A 21,946-nucleotide genomic window follows, 5' to 3' on the forward strand; every position below is an offset into this window, starting at 1 on the left:
ATCAGTTTCACTGAGCCAGAATCAATGTACCCACAGGGCTACTTTTGCTGCAGAAGCTCTAAGAGAGAATCTGCTCCCTGCCTCTTCCACGTTCTGGCAGCTGCAGGCATTCCTGGACTCAGGGCCACAAGGCTCCAATCTCAGCCTCCGTGGTCACACTGCCTCCTCTCCTGTGCACACCAAATCTCTCTCCGCTTCTCTCCCATAAAGACACTGGTGATTGGAATTAGGACCCACCTGAATAATCCAGGACAATCATCTCATCTCACGACCCTTAGTTTAGTCACCTTCGCAAAAATTTCCTTATAAAGTAATACTTATGGGTTCCAGGAATTAAAACCTGGTATCTTTGGAGGGCCATTATTCAGCCTATTACGATCCCTTAGTGCCCTTCAAGGTAAATTAGGGGTGAAGACAATGGAGCCAAAGCAGACTTTCCAAAAAGACTAAAATCTTTTTATATTCAAATCCCCTTTTGACCCCTCACAAATTACAATTACGCTATTAAAAAACAACCAGTCTCACTGGAGTACTCTGATGACTAATGAGGTTGTGATAAGCAGGGAATTGGGGGATTAAAGGAAGAAGTTGGTCCTTAGGATTCCGTAGCATTTTCATTATGAGATTATACGCCCCTTTTAAAACCTGGCTTCTCACAAGGGTGCTTCCGAGCATAAAAACGTTGCCAACAAAGGAATCTTTATGAAAAGTTTCTATCACAGAGGAATTTACTACATGTGACCACACAAACAGATTACAAGAAATGTTTGTCGAGCAGTTATTTTATGCCAAAGCATATTTCAAATTTAAATAAATTCAAGATTCCGTGCCCCCCACCCCCCAGCGTTTTCACTCTAAGCAATCAAACAATTGAGACTCCTTGGTTCACTCACAAGAGCATCCTTGTCCTGTTTGGCTTTTTAAGGCACTTCAGGTAAATAATCCAGAAGAGAGATTATCTTGAAGTCACAAAGAACACACACGGGAATTCAAACAATGGCCTAAGACGTGTGTATAGTGTGTGGTGATGTTCCACAGAAATAAGTAACAGAAATTTTATTTTCAAAAAAACGTCCTTACTTTCGGAAATGGCAAGTACTGATGCTAATATTTTTCCAGCACCCCTGTACAATAAGGCTTAAGGCCTTTCCTATCTTTTTCTTAAATGTACATTTTTATATCCCATCCCCTAAAAAACATTTCTAGTTCCACATTCTTTCATTATATTCTCCACTCAAAATCTAAATGACCGTCTCCCCTTTATTTATTTCTTTGATGTTTATTTATTTTTGAGAGACAGAGTGTGAGTGGGAGAAGGGCAGAGAGAGAGGGAAACACAGCAGACTCCAGGCTCTGAGCTGTCAGCACAGGCCCAACACGGGGCTTGAACCCAAGAACTGTGAGATCATGACCTGAGCCAAAGTTGGACACTTAACTGACTGAGCCACCCAGGAGCCCCAATAACCATCCCCCTAAAATAATCCATGCCTTGGCGAAATTTCACGACCTAATTTTCACTTTAGCAGGTCATTATTCCACCCTTTGAATAGCTTTGGGAAAAAAAAATAAAAACTTTCTAATTCATTCCACACTTTTCTTGCCTATAAGGTATTTTTCACTTATTTGAATTCCCTTAGTAGTACTGGCTCCAAATTGTGCTGTCAGTGCTCTGGGCTATCTGCCAGCCTATGTCCCTTAAAATTCTCAGAGCAATAGTGTTGGCTAATAACCAACCAATAGTCTAATAAATAATATGCATGATAGCTAACAGTGTTAGCTAATAAGCAACTAATTATAGTGCTAAGAACCACTTCATCAGAACCACCCAGGAAGCTTGCTAAAATGCAGATTCCAAAGCCTTACCTCAGACCTATGAAATATAATTTCTGAGACAATAATTCAGGAATTTGTACTTTTCACAAACACAATGGAACCACTAGTAAATTAGAATCCAATCCAATCTAACACTTGGGAATACCCACTCGGCACATTCTCTTCTCCTTATACCCAAGTTTTGATGGCTGAATTGCACTTCTGCGGAAATAAAGTAGTTTTGGTTAGTGTCTCAAAGCATCATCCACACGTAACTCAGGAACCTGTTGTACCTTAACTGTACCTTATTGTACCCTTAAATGCTCACTCCATTTTTATGTTCTTAAATTCCTATCCAATTTTATTCTTCCTTTTTCAATTAACATAACTCCATCATTTCCTGGAGAAATCCGCCCTTATTTACTCCTCATTTTCAGTGTCCGGTTCCATTTTCTAGAGACTTCACCATAGTGCCCTTATCCCAGTCCACACACAGGAGGGTGGGTAGACAATGAAAAATCAAATATCTACAAGATATATTATTTGGAAAAGTGTTTGTTGTTGTTGTTGTTGTTGTTGTTGTATTTTGTTTTGTTTTGTTTACAAATGGAGCAAGAGAAGGTAGCAATTAATCTACTGTGAACATATTTGGGACCGCAAAATTTACCAGCAGGACCTAATTTCCCCTTGGTTAGCATAATAGAGACCAAAGACAAGAGGATTATTCTTAGAGGGAGAAAAATCTAGTTCTGTGTTCTGTGACACAGGGAACTTCACTCTTAACTATCTAGAGATTTTTAGTCGCTATAACAACATGAGTGCAATTTAATCTTGTTCAATTTTTCTGTGGATAAACATTTTTTTCCAAAAGGACGTTAACTTATCCAACACAGACACAACTCCTCACAAAATGCCAGTGACAGGAGCAATTACCATCCATGCTCCTTGCACTAAAATAGTGGAACCTCGTGGGCAGGACACTGAGAAAGAAAACCTGGTTGTAACTGGGACAGAGAACACATTTTGCTTCGCACAAAGTGAAACTCCTACATTCAAACTGTCTTGTTAAAGTGCTTCACGGCAGAGTGTTGTTGGCCAATTTACATGGCATTTGGATTTGAAGTTATATGCCATTTGGGGAAGATTACTATAATTAGAAAAATGGCCTAATTACTTTTCTGGCAACAGTGAAGAAAGAGAACAGACTTTTCGGCTTATGGAGACAAGTCCTTGAGAAACCTCAAAAGGTTTTGGGATCCTGTTTGACAGGAAAGAATATCTCATCTGAACTTCTTGGATCTGTTAAAAACCAAGCTTTTTTTTTTTTTTTTTTTTTGAAAAGCCAAACCACAAGACAGGGAGAAAGAAAGAAAACACACACACACACACACACACACACACACACACACACACACACAGAAAGCAAGAAAAATACTCCTTCCTATTGGATTTTGAAACAGAGATGACAGGAACAGTCTTTTCCGCTGTGCTGCAAGCTTCATCTGCCAGTCCTTGTAAGAAGCACAAACAGGAAATGATGGGCATGAGAGGGAAAAGTGTGGATTCTCAATGACAACACTTGGAAGATGGTTTCACATGAACATCGTTTGATGGCTTTGTCTGCCTCAACAGCAAAGAACATAACGTTACAACTTCAGTGGTTCAAAGAGAAGCTTCTATTATTTGAGTCATCAAGTTAACACTTATGATAGAAAAGGCAAAGTCACACTAAGTTCCTCCTTTTCTGTGCTGAGAGAGGGAGACAAGGCTGCACTCAACTGAACACCCATTCTCCTGGCCTCCGTCTTACAGGACGCTGCCTTTCGCCTGAGGAAAAGTAGAACAGTGAGAGCTTTGTTAGAGGAAAATGACCCAAGGCTTTTGCTATTTCCACTCTATTTCCTGAACTCAGCAATTGGAAAACCTGCACTCGATCAACCATGTCTTCACAAAAATACAATTTAAAACTGTCATGAATTTTTTTTAATGTAAGGGTAAAATCAGGATAGTGAAATAACTTCAAAACGTGCATTTTGAGGGGAGAGAGGCGAGAGTGGTATCTGGGGAGAAGCATAAAGGGTTATTAAATGGTGACTGTTTTCAAGTCATGAGCTGTCTAATGAAAATGTTCCCTTGGTCAACGTGGCTCTTGTTATACTGTTTCCTATCATTACTATCATCCCCAAAGTTCCCCCACCCCACTTCCAAGGCACTTTATCTGACACAGAAAGGGGAAGCTGATTTCAGGATGTGTTAAAAGTGAAGGGGCAGCCCCATCCGTCCTTCACCTGTCTTAGAAGAGTCCCCATAGAAAGGCCCCTTTGATCTAGAATCTCAGAGTTTGTTTTTCTTCAACAGCCTAAACGGAAAATGGAAATGCATATAAAAATACTGCCCCCTCCTATAGTGGTTTTGGATCTTGTCCAATTTCAGCCTGGCCTTCAAAGATCATCTGTCGAATTGTTTCTTACTTGATGATAAGTTCATACAAGTGAGCATTTTAAAAAGCATGTGTATTGTCCCAACAAGGTTCTCATTAATTTTATCTTCTGGAAAAAAGGATTTGGTGTATGGTATTGCAGCAGTAACCAAGTAAATCTGGTGTTCTTTTGGCAATAATCCATTCCTTTGGAAGAAAGGGAAAATCTACCATTACACAACCTAGGTTAATCTTTGGTGTGTATTATGTTAACTATTGGAAATACAACCCTTTATTTTATTTTATTTTATTTTTTATTTATATATGAAATTTATTGTCAAATTGGTTTCCATACAACACCCAGTGCTCATCCCAAAAGGTGCCCTCCTCAATACCCATCACCCACCCTCTCCTCCCTCCCACCCCCCATCAACCCTTAGTTTCTTCTCACTTCTCAACAGTCTCTTATGCTTTGGCTCTCTCCCACTCTAACCTCTTTTTTATTTTTTTCCTTCCCCTCCCCCATGGGTTCCTGTTCAGTTTCTCAGGATCCACATAAGAGTGAAACCATATGGTATCTATCTTTCTCTGTATGGCTTATTTCACTTAGCATCACACTCTCCAGTTCCATCCACGTTGCTACAAAAGGCCATATTTCATTTTTTCTCATTGCCACGTAGTATTCCATTGTGTATATAAACCACAATTTCTTTATCCATTCATCAGTTGATGGACATTTAGGCTCTTTCCATAATTTGGCTATTGTTGAGAGTGCTGCTATGAACATTGGGGTACAAGTGCCCCTATGCATCAGTACTCCTGTGTCCCTTGGATAAATTCCTAGCAGTGCTATTGCTGGGTCATAGGGTAGGTCTATTTTTAATTTTCTGAGGAACCTCCACACTGCTTTCTAGAGCGGCTGCACCAATTTGCATTCCCACTAACAGTGCAAGAGGGTTCCCGTTTCTCCACATCCTCTCCAGCATCTAGAGTCTCCTGATTTGTTCATTTTGGCCACTCTGACTGGCGTGAGGTGATACCTGAGTGTGGTTTTGATTTGTGGAAATACAACCCTTTAATGTAAGGTATATAACATAGCACATGGGTTCTTTATAAAGACACAGATTAAGAATTCTTTTCAATGAGAGGAATATAGGTCTTTTTAATTAAGCTGCTCTGAACAGAGATGGATCAAGAATTCATCTTGGGTCAAGAATTCTAAAACCAAATTCTTATGGATTGAATTAGGTCTCTTCAAAATCCATATGTTGAAGCCCTAACCCTGGTACCTCAAAATGTGACTGTATTTGTATTTGACAGATCTTTAAAAAGGTAATTAAGTTGAAATTAGGCCATTAGAGTAGGCTCTAATACAATCTTTTAAGAGGAGTTTCATTTTTTAATAAAAAAAAATTAATCTTTATTCTTGAGAGAGAGAGAGAGAGAGACAGAGTGTGAGCAGGGGAGGGGCAGAGAGAGAGGGAGACACAGAATCCAAAGCAGGCTCCAGGCTCTGAGCTGTCAGCACAGAGCCCAACATGGGGCTCGAACTCATGAACCGCAAGATCATGACCTGAACCGAAGTCAGATACTTAACCAACTGAGCCACCAAGGAACCCCAAGAGGAAATTTAAACACACAGAGACATGAGGGATGTACACCACAGAGGAAAGATCACATGAGGATATGGCAAAAAGGTGGCCATCTACAAGCCAAGGAGAGTGGCCTCAAAGAGAGAGCAACCCCACCGGCACCTTGATCTTGGACTCCTAACCTCCAGAACTGTGAGAAAACACACTTCTGTTGTTTCCACCACCTAGTCTATGGTTATTTTGCTATGGTAGCCTAAGCAGACTAAGACACAAACCATCAAGTAAAAGCAGTAATCTCAAATCCAGACCCTGATAGTAGACTGGAGTTGATAATACAAACAGCTAGTATAAAACAGACAGCAGGAGTAACATCAGGAACACAGGAGAAGAGAGTCAGGCTGCCAAGCGACAGCAAGAGGCAAAAGAAGTAAACATCTTGACTTCCAAGGTATGAAGTGTAAGGTAGGGAGATACAGCTTTTTCCTCTATCAGATGAGGATTCTGTTAAATGCAGTGCTAAAATGTATCAGATTGATTCTGTGATAGAAGGGAGAAGAGCCCCCCAGGCTTGGATTTCATGAGATGTTGGTAAAGCAAGATCTTTTGGTACTGGGAGAGAATTAGGCAAAAGAGGACATAAGTTCTCATTAAGGCATCACTAGAGAAATCTCAATTGTTACAACAGGGATCAAAGCTGATAGAATTATCCCAGGGAGAGGAGGGGAGAGAGGGAGAAGGACAGGGAGAGGGAGAGGGAGAGGGAGAGGGGGGAGAGAGAGAGAGAGAGAGAGAGAGAGAGAGAGAGAGAGAGAGAGAACGAACCAGGGAAGTAAGTGAAATACAAACCTGGTTAGACTAAGAAAGTTCCCAGATTTTTTTTTTCTGTATCAGGAAGGAGAGCACTTGGTGATTAAGTTGATTAATATTATACTTTCTCACTCCTAAGTCTGTGAAATTTCTTTCATCTACACAATATCTGAAACCTCTTCTCAGAGGTATATTTAAGTATGTAATGTAAAATATTTTATTTTTGTCTCTTTTCCATTTGACTATGTCTGTATTGCTTACTCCCCAGGCTCATTATTTTATTCTATACCATGTGGACTATTTTTTTTTAAATGCCAAACTCACTACTTCTCTAAAATACACAATTTTGAAGCTTGAGGGCTTTTGTTACGGTGCTGTTTTACTTACGACCCTCTCTCAACATTTGGGAATTATAGTAACATGGAATAAGTGCAAATAAGAAGCTTTTGTAATATCACTAATAAATTCTAATATTTACTAAAATAAATATTTTTCCCTTTGTAGTTTAATGCTCCCCACTCTTTTTTTTTTTTTTTTACCAACTACACAGGCAGAATAAAATACTAACATAGGAAGGCACAGGAGGGCATAACTCACCCCATTTTCAATATTTCAGTTAATAAGTATTACAGAATTAGGCCCAGATTCCCTAGCTTGAAATTCAATGTCCTTCACAATTTGAACCATTGAATCATTCATTTGCTAATGCACACTGAGGTCCTATTATGTGTCAGGTTCTTTCTGCTATTCCCTAAAAAACTCCAGCCAGACTGGTCAACTCCATTGGTTAGAAAAAAACCACATATATTCCCTTCTCCATGTTTTCTTCACACCCTCGCCTGTCTAGAATGCCCTCCTCCTCCCTTCTGTTTAATTTCTTCTATTCTTTCAAGACACAAGTCAAAACTTTTCTCTTCCATGAACCCACTGAGAACTTGCCCAAGCAGAAGCTACTCAATGTCAGAACTATCACTGAGGCTGCAAGTACTGAGAAGGAATGTTTCCTATTCCCTTCTTTGTAACAGAAAAGATGTACTTTGTCAAGTAATGTCTAGTTCTTTGAATCATGAGAACTATAAACTAATAAATTAAGGTTTTAGCAGGGAGTTTTTTCAGCCTAAGCAAAGTATCATAGTTTAGGAATAACTATAATCCAAAGACCTAAGTCAAGTAGAGGGCAGTACCAAAGAGTATAGAGGAATGTGAAGATTAAGGATAGTCTTCCAGGATTACAGGAACCAGAGTTCACTCTCTGGGAGAAAGGAACAATAAAAGGGGAAGAAATGGGATATTGAGAGCAGTGATGAGCTTTAAGGTCTCAATTCTGCTAAAGACATCATATAACTTTATGTCCCCATAAAGGTATCTTTACTATACTTCCCTAAGACACATGCAATCAGCCCAGGGAGTTACCATATCAAGTGGATGCCTATAGGCCCAGGATCAAACTTTCATATACATGTCTGATGCAGGCAAGAGCTGAGAAAGCTTAAGGAAGGAATAGATCAATTCTAAATGGGGACAAAGAAAAGGCTTCCCTGAGGAAATTGTATTCAAGTTTGAGAATCCTACTTGATTGGGCGAAACTCAATTTTGAGAGCCCTATTTTCACTTTAGCAGTGTGAGATTCCTTGAGGAGGCCGAATAACCATCAGTGGTAGAGGGAAAATATGAGTGTCATATTAACTTATCTTGATGCCTAATTCTTCTGAAATTAAAAACTCAGAAAGGCATCCATAGCCAGGTCTATTAAAAATAAAGCCTCAGTGATTCACTAATAGTTTCATTCCACTTATTTTGGAAAGTCAATTTTAACAGAAATATTACAAGACAAATATTAAGAGATGGCTTCAGGGCAGCCGGCCTCAGAAATCTGAATCTGCCACTCTCAATACATCAGACATGGCGACTGTTATTCCAATGCAGCCACAGACTTTTTTTTTTTACCAGTTATGCACTGTACTGTCATGGGTCATTGAGTCCAACAGGACACCATGGACGTGTGCATATGCGCAAGTGTGTGTGCACGTGCACTGGTACGAGATTTGAATCTGAATGCGAACACAATGAACTTCATATGATAGTCCTGAGAAAAGGTAACAAGTCTAACAAAGAACAGTCCTATTCTTCATTCCTTAGAAGTGTACTGTAACTGTTAAATGACACAGGGATCCAGATGAGCCAGCTCCTGAAACCAAATACACATATTTGGAATTGTTTTTCACAGTCTCCATGCCTACTCCTGGGGTTGCCGAGTCTTCTCAGAACCCTGTTTTCACACACATGAGGGAGGAAAACCACACCACACACAGACTCCAAAATTTACACTGGCTCCTTGTTCAGTTAAGGATCCTTCTTAAATTGCTTTCCTAGTTGTTTTGAATTTTCTTCCTGAACTTCCTCCAGGTCCCTGGGACGCCTTCACCTTTGTTAGCTCCTTCTTCACTCTATGCCTTCAATATCAACCATCAAGACCTGGAGAGCCCTGGTTTCCTGTTCTACCAATAAATCCCTGTCAGTTGAGGCAAGTGCCTGGAGAGAAAGAGAACTCCCCTTACTGTACCCCATTTTTTTCCAGCCCCATTCTTCCTGCATGAACCAACTAAATACTCTTCTCCCAAGAGGTTTTTGTAACATCCCTGCTCCAAATCCATTTGTAAGATTAAGTCCAAATCCATCAGCTACATATAATGGACCCTCCACAATCTGGCACCTAGACCTTATCTACTGCAATTGCTTTTCAGCCTTGAGGCCAATTAGAATCATCTATTGTCCATTCTTTACACAACCATGAGTTTCCCCAATCCTGTTCTTCCGTTCATGCTATTCTAACTGCGGCAACATCTTTCCACCTTCTCTTCACTCAACGAAAGCACAGTTGATTCCAATTATTGGCCGTAGTTATGTTCTATAAAATCACCATGCACACTGAAGGAAGCAATACTGAACCATTGCTCTTAGGAGGAATACAGGGTTAGGTTCCTGTGAACTTCCGGTCACATTTTTGTCAATCAATCAATACTTAACCTTGTCTGCTTAAAGACACCTTATTTAACATACATTGTTGATTCATTAACATTGAACTCATGGCCAACACCACTATATAATCCATGCCTTAATGAAACTTATGTAACACACATATACTCTCCATAAGGCACATCACAACCTTCCTGCATTCAGGAACACTAGATAGCACTTCAATGCTGCACTTGAGAGCCATTTTTAAAGAGCAAAAGCACCAGCTAAATCGGCCACGAAAAGGACACTTGTTTACAGTGTGAGAGCTGAAGCAAGAAGGCAGAATGTTGCCTTGTTCGACCTCAGCTGGGAACATGCATGCGTTGGGGGAGCCAAATGTTCAACCACTCTGTTCCTGTCCGTAAATGACTGCAAAAGTGCCACAAGTACAGATTTGGGGGGGTACAAATAAATTCTAGCAAATAGGCAAATTCTCAATTATGGAATCCAAGAATAACGAGGATTAAATGTATTACCTATTCATCAAGGAAGCCAGAGAGTAGCAGAATTGGTCCTAGACTTTAAGTGGAAAACCTGGGTGTGAGGACTCCTTTCTACCCGGGCAAGTGGTAGCCACGTTTTTGTCTCTCAAGGCCTCAGCTTCCTCAGCTTTAAAATGGCGGTAATAATGTGACACTGAGAAGATGAAGTACGTAAAATCCACCTGTTTCAATAAAGCACTATATATAAATAAGAGGTGGTATGGTACTCCTATCTTCCACAAAAACTTTCCTGATTATTCTAGCCCGTCCAATCTGTCTTCCCTGAATTCAGGGCGCTTATTATTTAAAATGCTTATCTGTCATTGGACACAGCCTTTTTCATATTTTGTGCTTCCTCAATTCATTAGATTATTTCACTTGTGACGTTTCAAATAGAAGATAAGCTTCTGGAGGGCAAAGAACTCTTTTCTTTTTTTTTTTTTAATTTCTTTTTCTTTCTTTTTTTTTAATTTTTTAACGTTTTATTATTTTTTTTAATATATGATATTTATTGTCAAAGTGGTTTCCATACCAACACCCAGTGCTCATCCCAAAAGATGCCCTCTTCAATACCCATCACCCACCCCCCATCAACCCTCAGTTTGTTCTCATTTTTTTAAGAGTCTCTTATGAACCAAAGCATAGGAGGGCAAAGAACTCTTAACTGCTTCTCTGTCTCGTTCATCCACACCTGGAGCATTCATAAATGAATGCGTGAGTGCAAAGCTCACATAGATCATTCCACAGACATCCTGTAGGATCCTGACCGTAGGGGTATGGTTTACACATCAGCAGGCATCTTCATGATACCAGGTTAGGGCTCTCAGCATCTGACGGGCAAGCAGTCCGACCAGCAAACTTTTGAGACCTGTTTGCAAAAGAGCTTATCTCTCCCTGTTGATAAACTACCTGGCACTGAACCAAAGCCACTTACATACAAGTTAAGAAAGTTCAGTTACTTTCTGATAGCTCTATGCTTCTGGCGTTGGACGGAGACTAGCCTCAAGCATGCTAAGCCTGGAAGAGCAAATCTTCCCACAGGGCATGTGATCTGCAAACGCAAGAGAGATTTTTACCCGCCATGAAATTGCTATTTTTTCGGTTGCTGTTTTTTCGGAGTTTTTTTCCCAGATATACAAGATTTATAAAATGGTCTCTGATTTAGACTAACGTTTGCATGTTGATTAGAACCCAATAGCCAAACATTCTGATATTCTCCCCTTTTCTAATAACCTAAGCTATTTTCATCCACTTCCAATACCGATTCATAGCAGCCCACAGTTTCACATGATCCCATGTTGCGACTAACTGGAGAGAAGAAGAAAAAGGGACAATATTCAAAGGAAAGCTATCTGTCTGATATAACGGGACAGAACCATATCACACGGGTAGCTTGTGATGTGCTGTTAGCTGCTGGTCTATCCTTATACTTTCTTAGTGATTTACTCAAGGGGCTCTGCTTTGTTTCACTTGCAAACTATTTTAACATTGCTGTGGGTAAACAGAGTGTCACCAGATTTCCCGTCTTCCCTGGGTCATTTTTCCTGGTTATATAAATGTTTGTCTTAATCCTACTTCTTCCTCTGCACTTTTCAAAATGTTTTTCTATGCTTCTAGTCTGCACAGGGTCACTGTGCTAATTACCAAATGAGACGAAGATGGAAAAGACTCCGTATTCGGGGCCAAATATCTAGGCTACAAGTCTTCAGGCACCATCATGTTTTTTATAACATTTGTTAGTTATCCATCCAGGCACCCTTCACCCTCCCATGTTGTTTCGTATTATTAACTGACAGCTCCAAATGGGCTCTGAGCAGAAAAACTCCATGTGAAGGATCCAGTAATGGCTGTTTCTGTTCTTGTGGTTTTCAGAAGTGGGAAAGACAATACAGTCAGGTATGATTTATCAGCATGTTTTCTTCAGCCCCAAATTTGTATACGAGGGAGAGAATTCTCGGTTAAATGTGAATGCTCTACAGCTTTCCCACCATCCGAACTGTGTTGTATTTGGCAAATGGTTTTCTGGAAGGGGAACAACACGTTAAGCTCTGGCCATGACATAGTTTGCGATAAGCTTAACTGAATTCAAGAAGGAGCAAATGATGCCAACTGTTCTTACACTCTTAAAATTTCTCATGCACGGAGTGGGGGAGAAAGTTCAAACAAAGCTTGCATATTTCAAAAGCAATCTGATACACAAACCCAATTAATTAATCCTGATACTATTCTGAAGTGGTTTTAAAATTATAAACAATCCTCTGATCATGTCCAGAGAGAAATATTTAGACTAAAATATTAACGATTGAAACAGGATAAAAATATGCTATTAAGTTGTGTCCTTTAAATACTTCCTGTTCAACCCCAAAGTGAACAGAAAAATAGAGCACTTTTGCTATAAACTAACATAGCTGAAATAATCACAGGCATTAAATTTTCTGTTTCTTTATGGGAACTGCTTATAATTATAAGCCTCCCAGCAGAAGAGTATTTCTACAAAACTGTTGAATGGTAGAGACTAAAAATTCTATCACCTAAAGTTGAGCAGCTTCCAAATTTTACTCACCTAAGCCCAGCATACCTTTTGCTGAGGGGAATCATTCTAGCCATAAAGAGATAATTCATTCACGAGCAACCAGCCAAAACATTCCATTTTATCTATGGAGAGGCTGACACGTGAGCTCAAGTTCTGTACGTGGTTAAAAGAGGAAATACTTGGAGAAACTTTTCAGAGATACAGCAGTGACATTTACAATGATTTTAGAGTATCTTAGAGGTAAGGACAAATACCAAGAGAATGGCACAGGACAGCCTACATAAATTATTCTTTCATTTAGCACTATGATCATGGTACTTGTTATGTCATAAAGAAACTCTCTTAGGGGCGCCTGGGTGGCTCAGTCAGTTAAGCACCCGACTTCAGCTCAGGTCATGATCTCACAGTTCGTGGGTTTGAGCCCCTCACCGAGCTTTGTGCTGACAGCTCAGAGCCTGGAGCCTGCTTGATTCTGTGTCTCCCTTTCTCTGCTCCTCCCGCATTCATGCTAAAGCGAGAATGAGGACAGGATACCTTTGAGAATCATAAAAATTATAAACTTGTTTCCTATAAAAATGATTATATGCACAATTTCACAGGTGTGAAGGAGTTTTTGAGCTTCGTGAAACTCATCTGCAGAATTATAACGATTTATGGACCGCATATTAAGAATCCCAGAAATAAAGGGCATTTTCTCCTAGTAATGAGCTAATGTCATCTAACAAAGTAACTTTAAACGGTTCGAATCATTAACACTCACAGATTTATTCTCCTTCAGTAAATTCTTACTCAGCACCTACCCTCATACAAGGCACTATACAAAATGCTCTATACCCCTAGGTGGTCTCAGCAGAACCTTACAATTTAAGACCAGGTTTGGATAAGGGGCAGCATTTTTCTTTATAATAGTATTATTGCAACCAAAGCTTTCTGTTCATTACTGTTGTTCTGCTCAAGTTTAACTTTTTATATTTATTTTTCAAAGAAAGATTTCTGCAGGCTCAGAAAACATGTTAACTTTCATAATTTTTTTATGTGTATTTATTTATTTATTTATTGAGAGACAGCGTGAGCAAGCATGAGCAGGGGAGGGGCAGAGAGAAAGGGAAAGAGAGAATCCCAAGCAGGCTCTACCCTGTCAGCACAGAGCCCAACGTAGGGCTTGAACTCACAAACTGTGAAATCATGACCTGAGCCAAAGTCAGATGCTTAACCGACTGAGCTACCCAGGTGACCCTGAAAACATGTTAACTTTTAATGATGCAATTTGGGGTCAGTTTCTACAAAAACCTCACTGACTCAGTGGAGACTGTATCATCAGTTATACATTCCAAAGTCTGACCCAAATCTTACACCACTTCGCCTCTAGCTATACAACCCAAGCACACAGTCAGGAGGAGGGCTCCAGAGTGCCAGGCAGGCAGATATCTACCTGCCTACTGCTGTGGCCAGCAGGTTCAGAGAGCAAGGCCCTACACGAAGGGACTAAGATAGCTGCTGAATCCTGGCAGAACACAAACTACAATCCTGATACTTTACTCTGAGACCCTTTAGCAGAGAATTCCCAAGACTCCTTCACTATTTCTATTATCTTGCCTTTGGCCGCTGATTTACAAGAGAAAAACCGTGTTTCAGGTAGGTGGGTTGGAATCCTGCCTGCACCTGCTACTCCCTAGCTTTGTAACTCATGGGTCGAGCAGTTAACATTTTTAAATCTAGTAAGGTCCCTATCATGGAAGCTCTTGTGAACACTAAATGAGATCATCTATCTCCTGGAGGATTTAGTGTGATGCCTAAGAAAGAGAAACACCCCATAAGTGTTAATTCTTCTCATACATTACCCACTCTGATCCTCACGGCCTCTGGAAGTTAGTTGGGTCTGGTTCAGAAAAAAAAAATCAAACTTGCTCAAAGTCACATAAGCTGCCAGGTTGGGGAGCCTGAATTGGAAAGGAAGTCTCCTGATCTTACACGTTGGCAAGCCCTCTAGTAAATACACCACAGCGCATGTAAACATGGACTCAGGCAAAGCGCGCTAAATGCTGCTGATGCAGTAGTAAATAAAACAGGGGTTTTGCTTTCAGGATGGAACAGAGTCCAGTGAGAGAAGCCTCTGACATGCACATGCTTATGTACATGAGGAGAATTTTCAGTAGCAAAAACAAACGTAGGGGGCACTACGGGAAAGTCTGCGGGGGATGCATGTGAGCCAGCAATAGCTTTTACTTGGTCTGGGTATCAAGGTACAGTGAAAGACATCTGAAGTCAGAACACCAGGACAGAACTACTGCTTAAAAGCAATGAGGCTTTGAAGAAATGCCTCAATATTCTCTAAATTATAGCTTTTCTGATGTGGAAAATGGGGATAATAATATCCACCTCACAGAACTGCTATGAGAATTATTAATGTTTGTAAAACCCTTAAAATCAGGTAATCTGTTGTCTAACCCAGGACACTCTTGGGAGTATGAGAAAGCACTATTAAAAATTATCCCAGGGTAACAGGCAAAATCTGCCCATACGGTCACCCTACTTATGACCATACCTACCTAGCACACAGACATCAGTTCTCAAAATATACCAGTTCTTTCATTTGTTCCCAGGGCCTTGAAGGATGCACAGCAATTTCTCAGGCAGGGGAGAGGGGGAAAATACATAACAAACAAAGGGAATTCCTTGAACAAGGGAATATTCCAATGTAAAAGGCTTGTAACAACGTTCATTCATGCAGTCACATAATTATAAAATTTTACTCCTTAAAGGAGTTGAGATATCATTAAATCTAAACAAGCCATTTTGTAGATGAAGCAGTTGAAGCTCTGAATGGTTAAATGACAGGAGTATTTTGTTTCAGAGCCAGGACCAGCACTTTGATTTTCTGACGGCTCACCCAGGGACCTTACCATGATCAACCCTCATCTCTAAGAAAGATTTCTCCTACTCCGCAGCTGTCATAGAAATGACAGGAAATCCATAATTCCCCTCAACAGCTTGCCTCGCAGTTCTTAAATTCTGATTGAATCCAACCAATTGCAGCCCCAACCAGTTCTGTCTTCAGGGAGGAAGAGTACAACCAGCAGGTTGTTGGCCAAGAAGGAGGAGGAATTTCACTCAGCTACACGTCATTTATCACGTCTCATTTATAGAACGCCTTTTCTTTGCATTTGAAGATTCCATGAATTCATAACAGGTACATTTTATAGAACAAATAATTTTAAGAAGAGGATTTCATAAAAAATAACTTCATATAAAGCTTGCTCTTCCAATTGACAAAATTACACCCTAGGGCAGAAGCTATCAGTATTTTTCTGCACAGAACGAACGAACTGGTACCCACTCCCGTCCTTAACAATGGTTCACAAAAAGGAGTAGGGAATAGAGGACGGAATCTCTGGAAGATACATAAAATTTTTTTCCTCAAAGGCCCTCGAATTATTCTGATCGTCTCTTGACTTCCTTCCCAAATTCCCCCCACCCCCTAAGCCACTTTTCATGGTTGTGGAAGTAAGTTAAACATGGAGAGTATCTCCGCCTGGAAAATAAGTTGGATAGAGAGAGATTCCATCCTTGTTTTCTCGTATTGTTGAAACTGTCCTCAATAGTTTCTTCTCTAAAAGCTTTACAGCCTCATCCTTCAAGCATAGGTAGTTACTCTACCCTCTGGGACCCCAGGGCATTTGCATTCACACCTAACATATCCTTAGCCGCACTCTCTGCTATAATAATTGCTCAGATCTCTCTGCTACCCAGAGATGTGCACGAAACTCTGCTTTGTTAACCCAATAACAGCCTGGCACACAGTGGGAGCTCAAATAATCGCCACTAAATAAATTACTTGGGAGCCTTGGGAACAATATATAATACAGAATACTACCCAGGAATTGTTTTCAGGATGAAGGAAATGGTCTATGTAAAAACACTGTCAGTTCTTTGGAAGAAAGATAACTGTAAAACCGCAAGGCACTATTCTCCTTTATTGTATGGCAAATCACCACAGTGCTTTCCTTAAATGGTACTTACTGGCCTGGAAAGCGAATGTCTCTCATTAGGTGCCTGACTCCCAGAGAGTCACTTATGTAACCTGAAGCACTTGAGTGATTCCACCATAGGAAGTCATCTCGTTTTAAAAAGTGCTGCACGCAAGAATTTTTTTATCTTACTTACCACATTATTTGTAATCTTAAGGAAATTATTTAAAAATTCCTAATTTTGAAACCCTGTCATAGAAATATGAGATTAAAAAAAAAAAAGCCAAGGCCTGTGAAAGAAAATGTTTAAAAGGTAGGGTGGGAGTGGGGTACTAGCCCAATCTAGCCTATTAAATTAACCCGTGTAGTTTCCAAGCTCTCAAGTCCTATTAGAACACATGATTTTCAAGAAGAGTTTGCTGAAATATACATACCTTGGCTTTCATAAATATGCTTTCGGGTTTAAAGAAGGGCCAAGTAAACCAAAAAGAATGAAATCTTGCCATTTGCAACTACATGGATGGAACTAGAGGGTATTATGCTAAGCGAATTTAGTCAGTCAGAGAAAGACAAATATCATATGACTTCCCTCATATGAGGACTTTAAGACACAGAACAGATGATCAGAAGGGAAGGGAAGCAAAAATAATATAAAAACAAGGAGGAGAACAAAACAGAAGAGACTCTTAAATATGGAGAACAAACAGAGGGTTATTGGAGGGGTGGTGGGAGGGAGGGTGGGCTAAATGGGTAAGGGGCATTAAGGAATCTGCTCCTGAAATCACTGTTGCACTATAGGCTAACTAATTTGGATGTAAATTAAAAAATAAATAAATTAAATAAATAAAATAAAAGAAAGAAAGAAAGAAGAGCTAAGTAATTGCAAGATGGAGTGGACAGAGAAAGCCATAAAACAGAGACATTAAGAGTTTAAATTTCACCTCACATGATTTTTCACAAAGTACATAAAGTTGTCAGATTCAGTAAAACAATTGATTTTATGTCCTACAGCTATTTTATTTTCCTTATGGCCATCCTGAATGGAAACAGTAATTCATCTGTTGGCCTAGAGATGTATTTTTAAAAAATCCTTTACAACTGTGTTATGCAAAATAAATAGCAAATACACTTCCCTGCACTATTAGTGGAGGTCTGGATCCAAAAGTCTCTTCTTCAGACTGACAAACATAGTCCCTGATTTCATCAGTGAATAAAAAGATTTCAACGTCCATCTGCAATACTACTGCCACCCTCAAAAAATAAAAAATAAAACCACAACACTTTCGACCTGCTGATCAGTTCACACGCAAACATATTCATTTATCACTAAATGTATTCGTTCCAAATTGTCGCTCAGGGTGTTATGAATTCTAAATGTACATTCTGAGATGTCTAGATATTATCAACATTTAAGCACTATACTGATATATTATGAACTCCTTAAAGAGATACCTTGGCAACGTCCCCATGTTATCATGATGTCCAAGCAGATCTTTTGAGCCAGAATTTATTGATCCATAAGCAGTCGCCATAAGCAGCTGAAAACTTGATTTTTGCCTCAAGGAGTTTCTATAATTACACACCTTAAAGAAAGAAATGTGGGTAGGGGGAATCAAAACACTTAAACCTGTTTGTCCTAAGAAGAAGGCATCTTTCAACTTTACGTTAACATATTTAATATATATTCAGCTTCCCCACTGATGATACTATGAGTTTAATTTTTTCCCTCTTTTTCAAACGGTTTACTGACTGTCCCATGAATACAATTCCAGTGACCTTTGGCATACAGTCTCCTACACACAATGAGGGACACTCCGGGGCACTGAGCATCAATACATTTCCAGGCTAAAGAACATACGTCAAATGTTCCACTGGCTAACGAGAAATTGTGTTTTTCAAGATCTCAATTTTTATATTTACCTGAATAAGCATTATGGCACACCTGCCATGTGCCCACTATATTACATTAAGTACCATATATATAAAAATGAATGTTTCCCTGACTTCAAGAAAGCAAAGTCTTCAGAAGGTTTATAAATAATCATGGTCTAGAGAAGTTCACAAAGACCAAATTTCATGCAATTTTTTTGTTTATTTTATTTTGAGAGAGATAGCAAGCAGGGGAGGGGCAGAGAGAGAAAGAGAGAGTGAGAGAATCCCAAGCAGACTCTACTTTGCCATCCCAGAGCCCAATGTAGGGCTCGAACTCATGAACTGTGAGTTCATGACCTGAGCCAAAACCAAGAGTCAGATGCTGAACTGACTGAGCCACCCAGTCCACAAATTTCATGCATTTTTATACTCCTTTTTATTTTCTTTCTCAGAGAATGATCCTATCATCTACTCATTCATACCAATGATCATTAGCGATTTATCCTCTCCCATAATCCAAATTTAAATAGAATGCAAGCCCTGTCGATTCCACCTAATAAATTCCTTTCCATCCAATTCCTGTCACCACTGCCATAGCTCAGATCTGCTTCTCTTTCCACCTGGAATGCTGCCATAATTTCTGTATTTATTGGAATTGTTTTAGTAGGAAGAGATCAAAACCTAACTCAATGTAGCCTAAGCAAAGAAAAAAAAATGTGGGGGAAGGCACTTTTCTGAAAGGAAGGAAATTTGGGTAGCCAAAGTCAGAAGAATAACCTTGGGAACTCAATACAATTATAGGGCAGTTAGAGACCAGAGGCCAGGACTCCTTCCCTGCCAATATTCTCTCCACCTATGATCTGTCTCACTGTGAGCCATGGCCTTTTTCTGTCATACTGCATGGGCTTATGGAATCAAACCATCAAAGAATACGGCTGTATTGGGTAGAACTGTGCTTCTGCCCCCAAATTCATATCTCCCTCTCCCCCCCCGGCGGGCCACCCGCAGAGCCTGTGAACGAGACCTTCCTTGGAAATAGTATCGTTGCAGATGTAATCAAGTTGAGATAAGGTCATGCTGGATCATGGTGGACCTTAATTCAATGACTCCTGTCCTCATAAGAGGGAAAGTTAGTCACAGAGATGCACAGTGGGAAGACTGCCCCATGACAATGAAGGCAGAGACCAGAGTGCTGTGTTGATAAGCTAAAGAACCCCAAGGGGTGCTTGTAACCACCAGAAGCTAGAAGAGACAAGGAAGGATCCTCCCCTAGAGCCTTCAGAAAGAACGTGGCCCTGCCAAAAACTTGATTTTGGACTTGCAGCCTCCAGAATACATTCTCTGGAGGGAGAGAATACAATTCTCTGAGGGAGAATACATTTCTATTGTTATAAGACACTCGGTCTGTGGAATTTTGTTAATGGCAACCCTAGGAAACTAAAACAATGGGCATTGGCAGACTGGAGTTTCCATCACTTCTATTTAGGAACCCTGGAAGAAAGAATGCTTCCATCTTCCTTATTAGTGCATTTAAAACTCTAGTCCTAGAATCTTATTGACCTAACTGGAGTCAGGTGCCTATACTTGGACAGATCAGAGTGCCAGGGATGGGATACCATGATGGGCATGGGATGCTAATGCCTAGGAAATGTATGCATCTCTCTGACTCAGGATAAGGGGCACAGGAAAGTGACTGAAAGCCTCACCAAAAACACAGGAGTAGGAAAGGAGCAAACCTCAGACAAAAAGACAAAGATGCTGATACCAAAACAGTAGTGAAGGGAAACCAAGCAGACAAACTGACACCAACCATGGTCCCTTATCTCTCTTTATCTCACCTTATCCCCCATTTATCCATTCTCCAAGTCAGCAGTAGACAAGTCTTCCCCACCCTTTGGCCTCTCCAAAATCTTTTAACAGCTGTCTTTAGTTTTCAGAGTAAAGTATATCGTCATCTTGCCCCGGCCTCCTGAGCCACCCCAACCACTCCCCCCACCTCTAGCCAGACTGAACTTCTCACAGTTCTCTCAACTCCCCAGCCACTTTACACACCCCAATCTCCTTGCTCCTTCCTGGAATGTTCTTCCTACTTTTCTCCACTTTGTTCATTCCTACTCATCCTTTAAGATTACATGCAAATTTCAACAGGAATGTGCTTCTACATACATTATCTCACCTCTCTAGCTTCAGAGCTCTCATCTGCAATATGAGGTCATTATTAATTTCCAGGATAAATCTCTTCAAACTTAGTGTGCATCCCTGGTGACTATCGGTAAGTCTCTGCTTTCTTCTATGAGGCCAATAGGGCTGAGAAAACACAGATATATTAAATGACGGCTAGCAAATTTGTCTATCTAGCAACAACATCCTCCCTAATTCTGAAATACCAGCTTCATCTTAAGTTAGAAATTCAGAAGCAGAAAGAGTTGTTGTATAGATGAAAGCAATGCTGCCATAAATAAAATAAAAGCAAGTCATTTGACAATTAACGAAGTAATAGAAGAAAGAAAGGAAGACGCAATCTAACGATATGTCTGGAGGGTTATTATGAAAGGCCTGGGTGCCTCTTGGATACCCTCCCCCGGTTCTAGAATCTAGAAATACCATATATGGGAATCATCATAAAATCCAGATCTGACCAGAAAGGATGGCACACTAAGCTAGGAGCATTCGTTTACACCTCAGCATTAATTGTCATGTGTAGAGCTGAATCATATAAGCTCTACACTCAGACTAATTTAGTTCAAATCTGTGCTCTGCCATTACATATATGGCCTCGGGGAACTTATTTAAATTCCTAATGTTTCTCACCTATCAAATTGGGAGGATAATAGTACTTCTCTCATAGAGTCTATATGAGGGTTTATTGGCTTGAGATGTATACAGCACTTAAAACAGTAATGAACACACAAAAAGCATTCTGTAAATGTTTTTATTATAGTATCTCAGTCTTCCAGCAGGACCATAGGGAATAAAGAGACCTGAGGTGGGGGAGGGGGGTGGGTAGGGTAGAGGGGAGTTGGGAAGGGACAAGAGCATAAAGCAGAGCCCATGTAAAAGAGGAGTTGGTATGACAGCTAATGGAAAAGGAGGACACGGATGCTAAACCTGGGCTCTGGTGGCATCCCTGCCTTAGCCGAGGCAGCCGTTAACTGGAAGCAAGCTGAATGATAGAAGACTCAGTTATTGGTTTGGGAACAGTCACTTTTTTTTTTCCATAGCTTCTCTCAAACTGGAACCTCCTTTACCGGGGTCTGAAAATAGAATTCTCATCTTTAATTTTTTCTCCACTTCTTCATGCTTATTTCTGGCAGGCAGGGGAAATTTTCAGGGCTGCAATTCATAGATCCTCTATAATCTAGCAGGAGAAAATCTTGTCTGCTATGCTGTAATGATACACCCTGATTCTTTAGCACAGAATGGTATGAGAGCCTACAGAACAG

At 40.2% G+C, this 21,946-nt stretch overlaps 1 long non-coding RNA gene across 1 annotated transcript; it reads right to left on the reverse strand.

The window, feature by feature from the left end:
* Window positions 1–1,439: 1,439 nt before the first annotated feature.
* On the reverse strand, window positions 1,440–21,292 carry LOC121038854 (uncharacterized). The gene is made up of 3 exons (XR_005794535.1): window positions 20,680–21,292; window positions 18,084–18,214; window positions 1,440–2,034 (listed from the first exon to the last, which is right to left on the reverse strand). It is a non-coding gene; the product is annotated as an uncharacterized LOC121038854 (long non-coding RNA).
* Window positions 21,293–21,946: the final 654 nt, after the last annotated feature.

The sequence above is a fragment of the Herpailurus yagouaroundi genome, unplaced genomic scaffold, assembly GCF_014898765.1.
Source record: "Herpailurus yagouaroundi ecotype Mexico unplaced genomic scaffold, PumYag 166, whole genome shotgun sequence".
Lineage (NCBI taxonomy): Eukaryota > Metazoa > Chordata > Mammalia > Carnivora > Felidae > Herpailurus > Herpailurus yagouaroundi.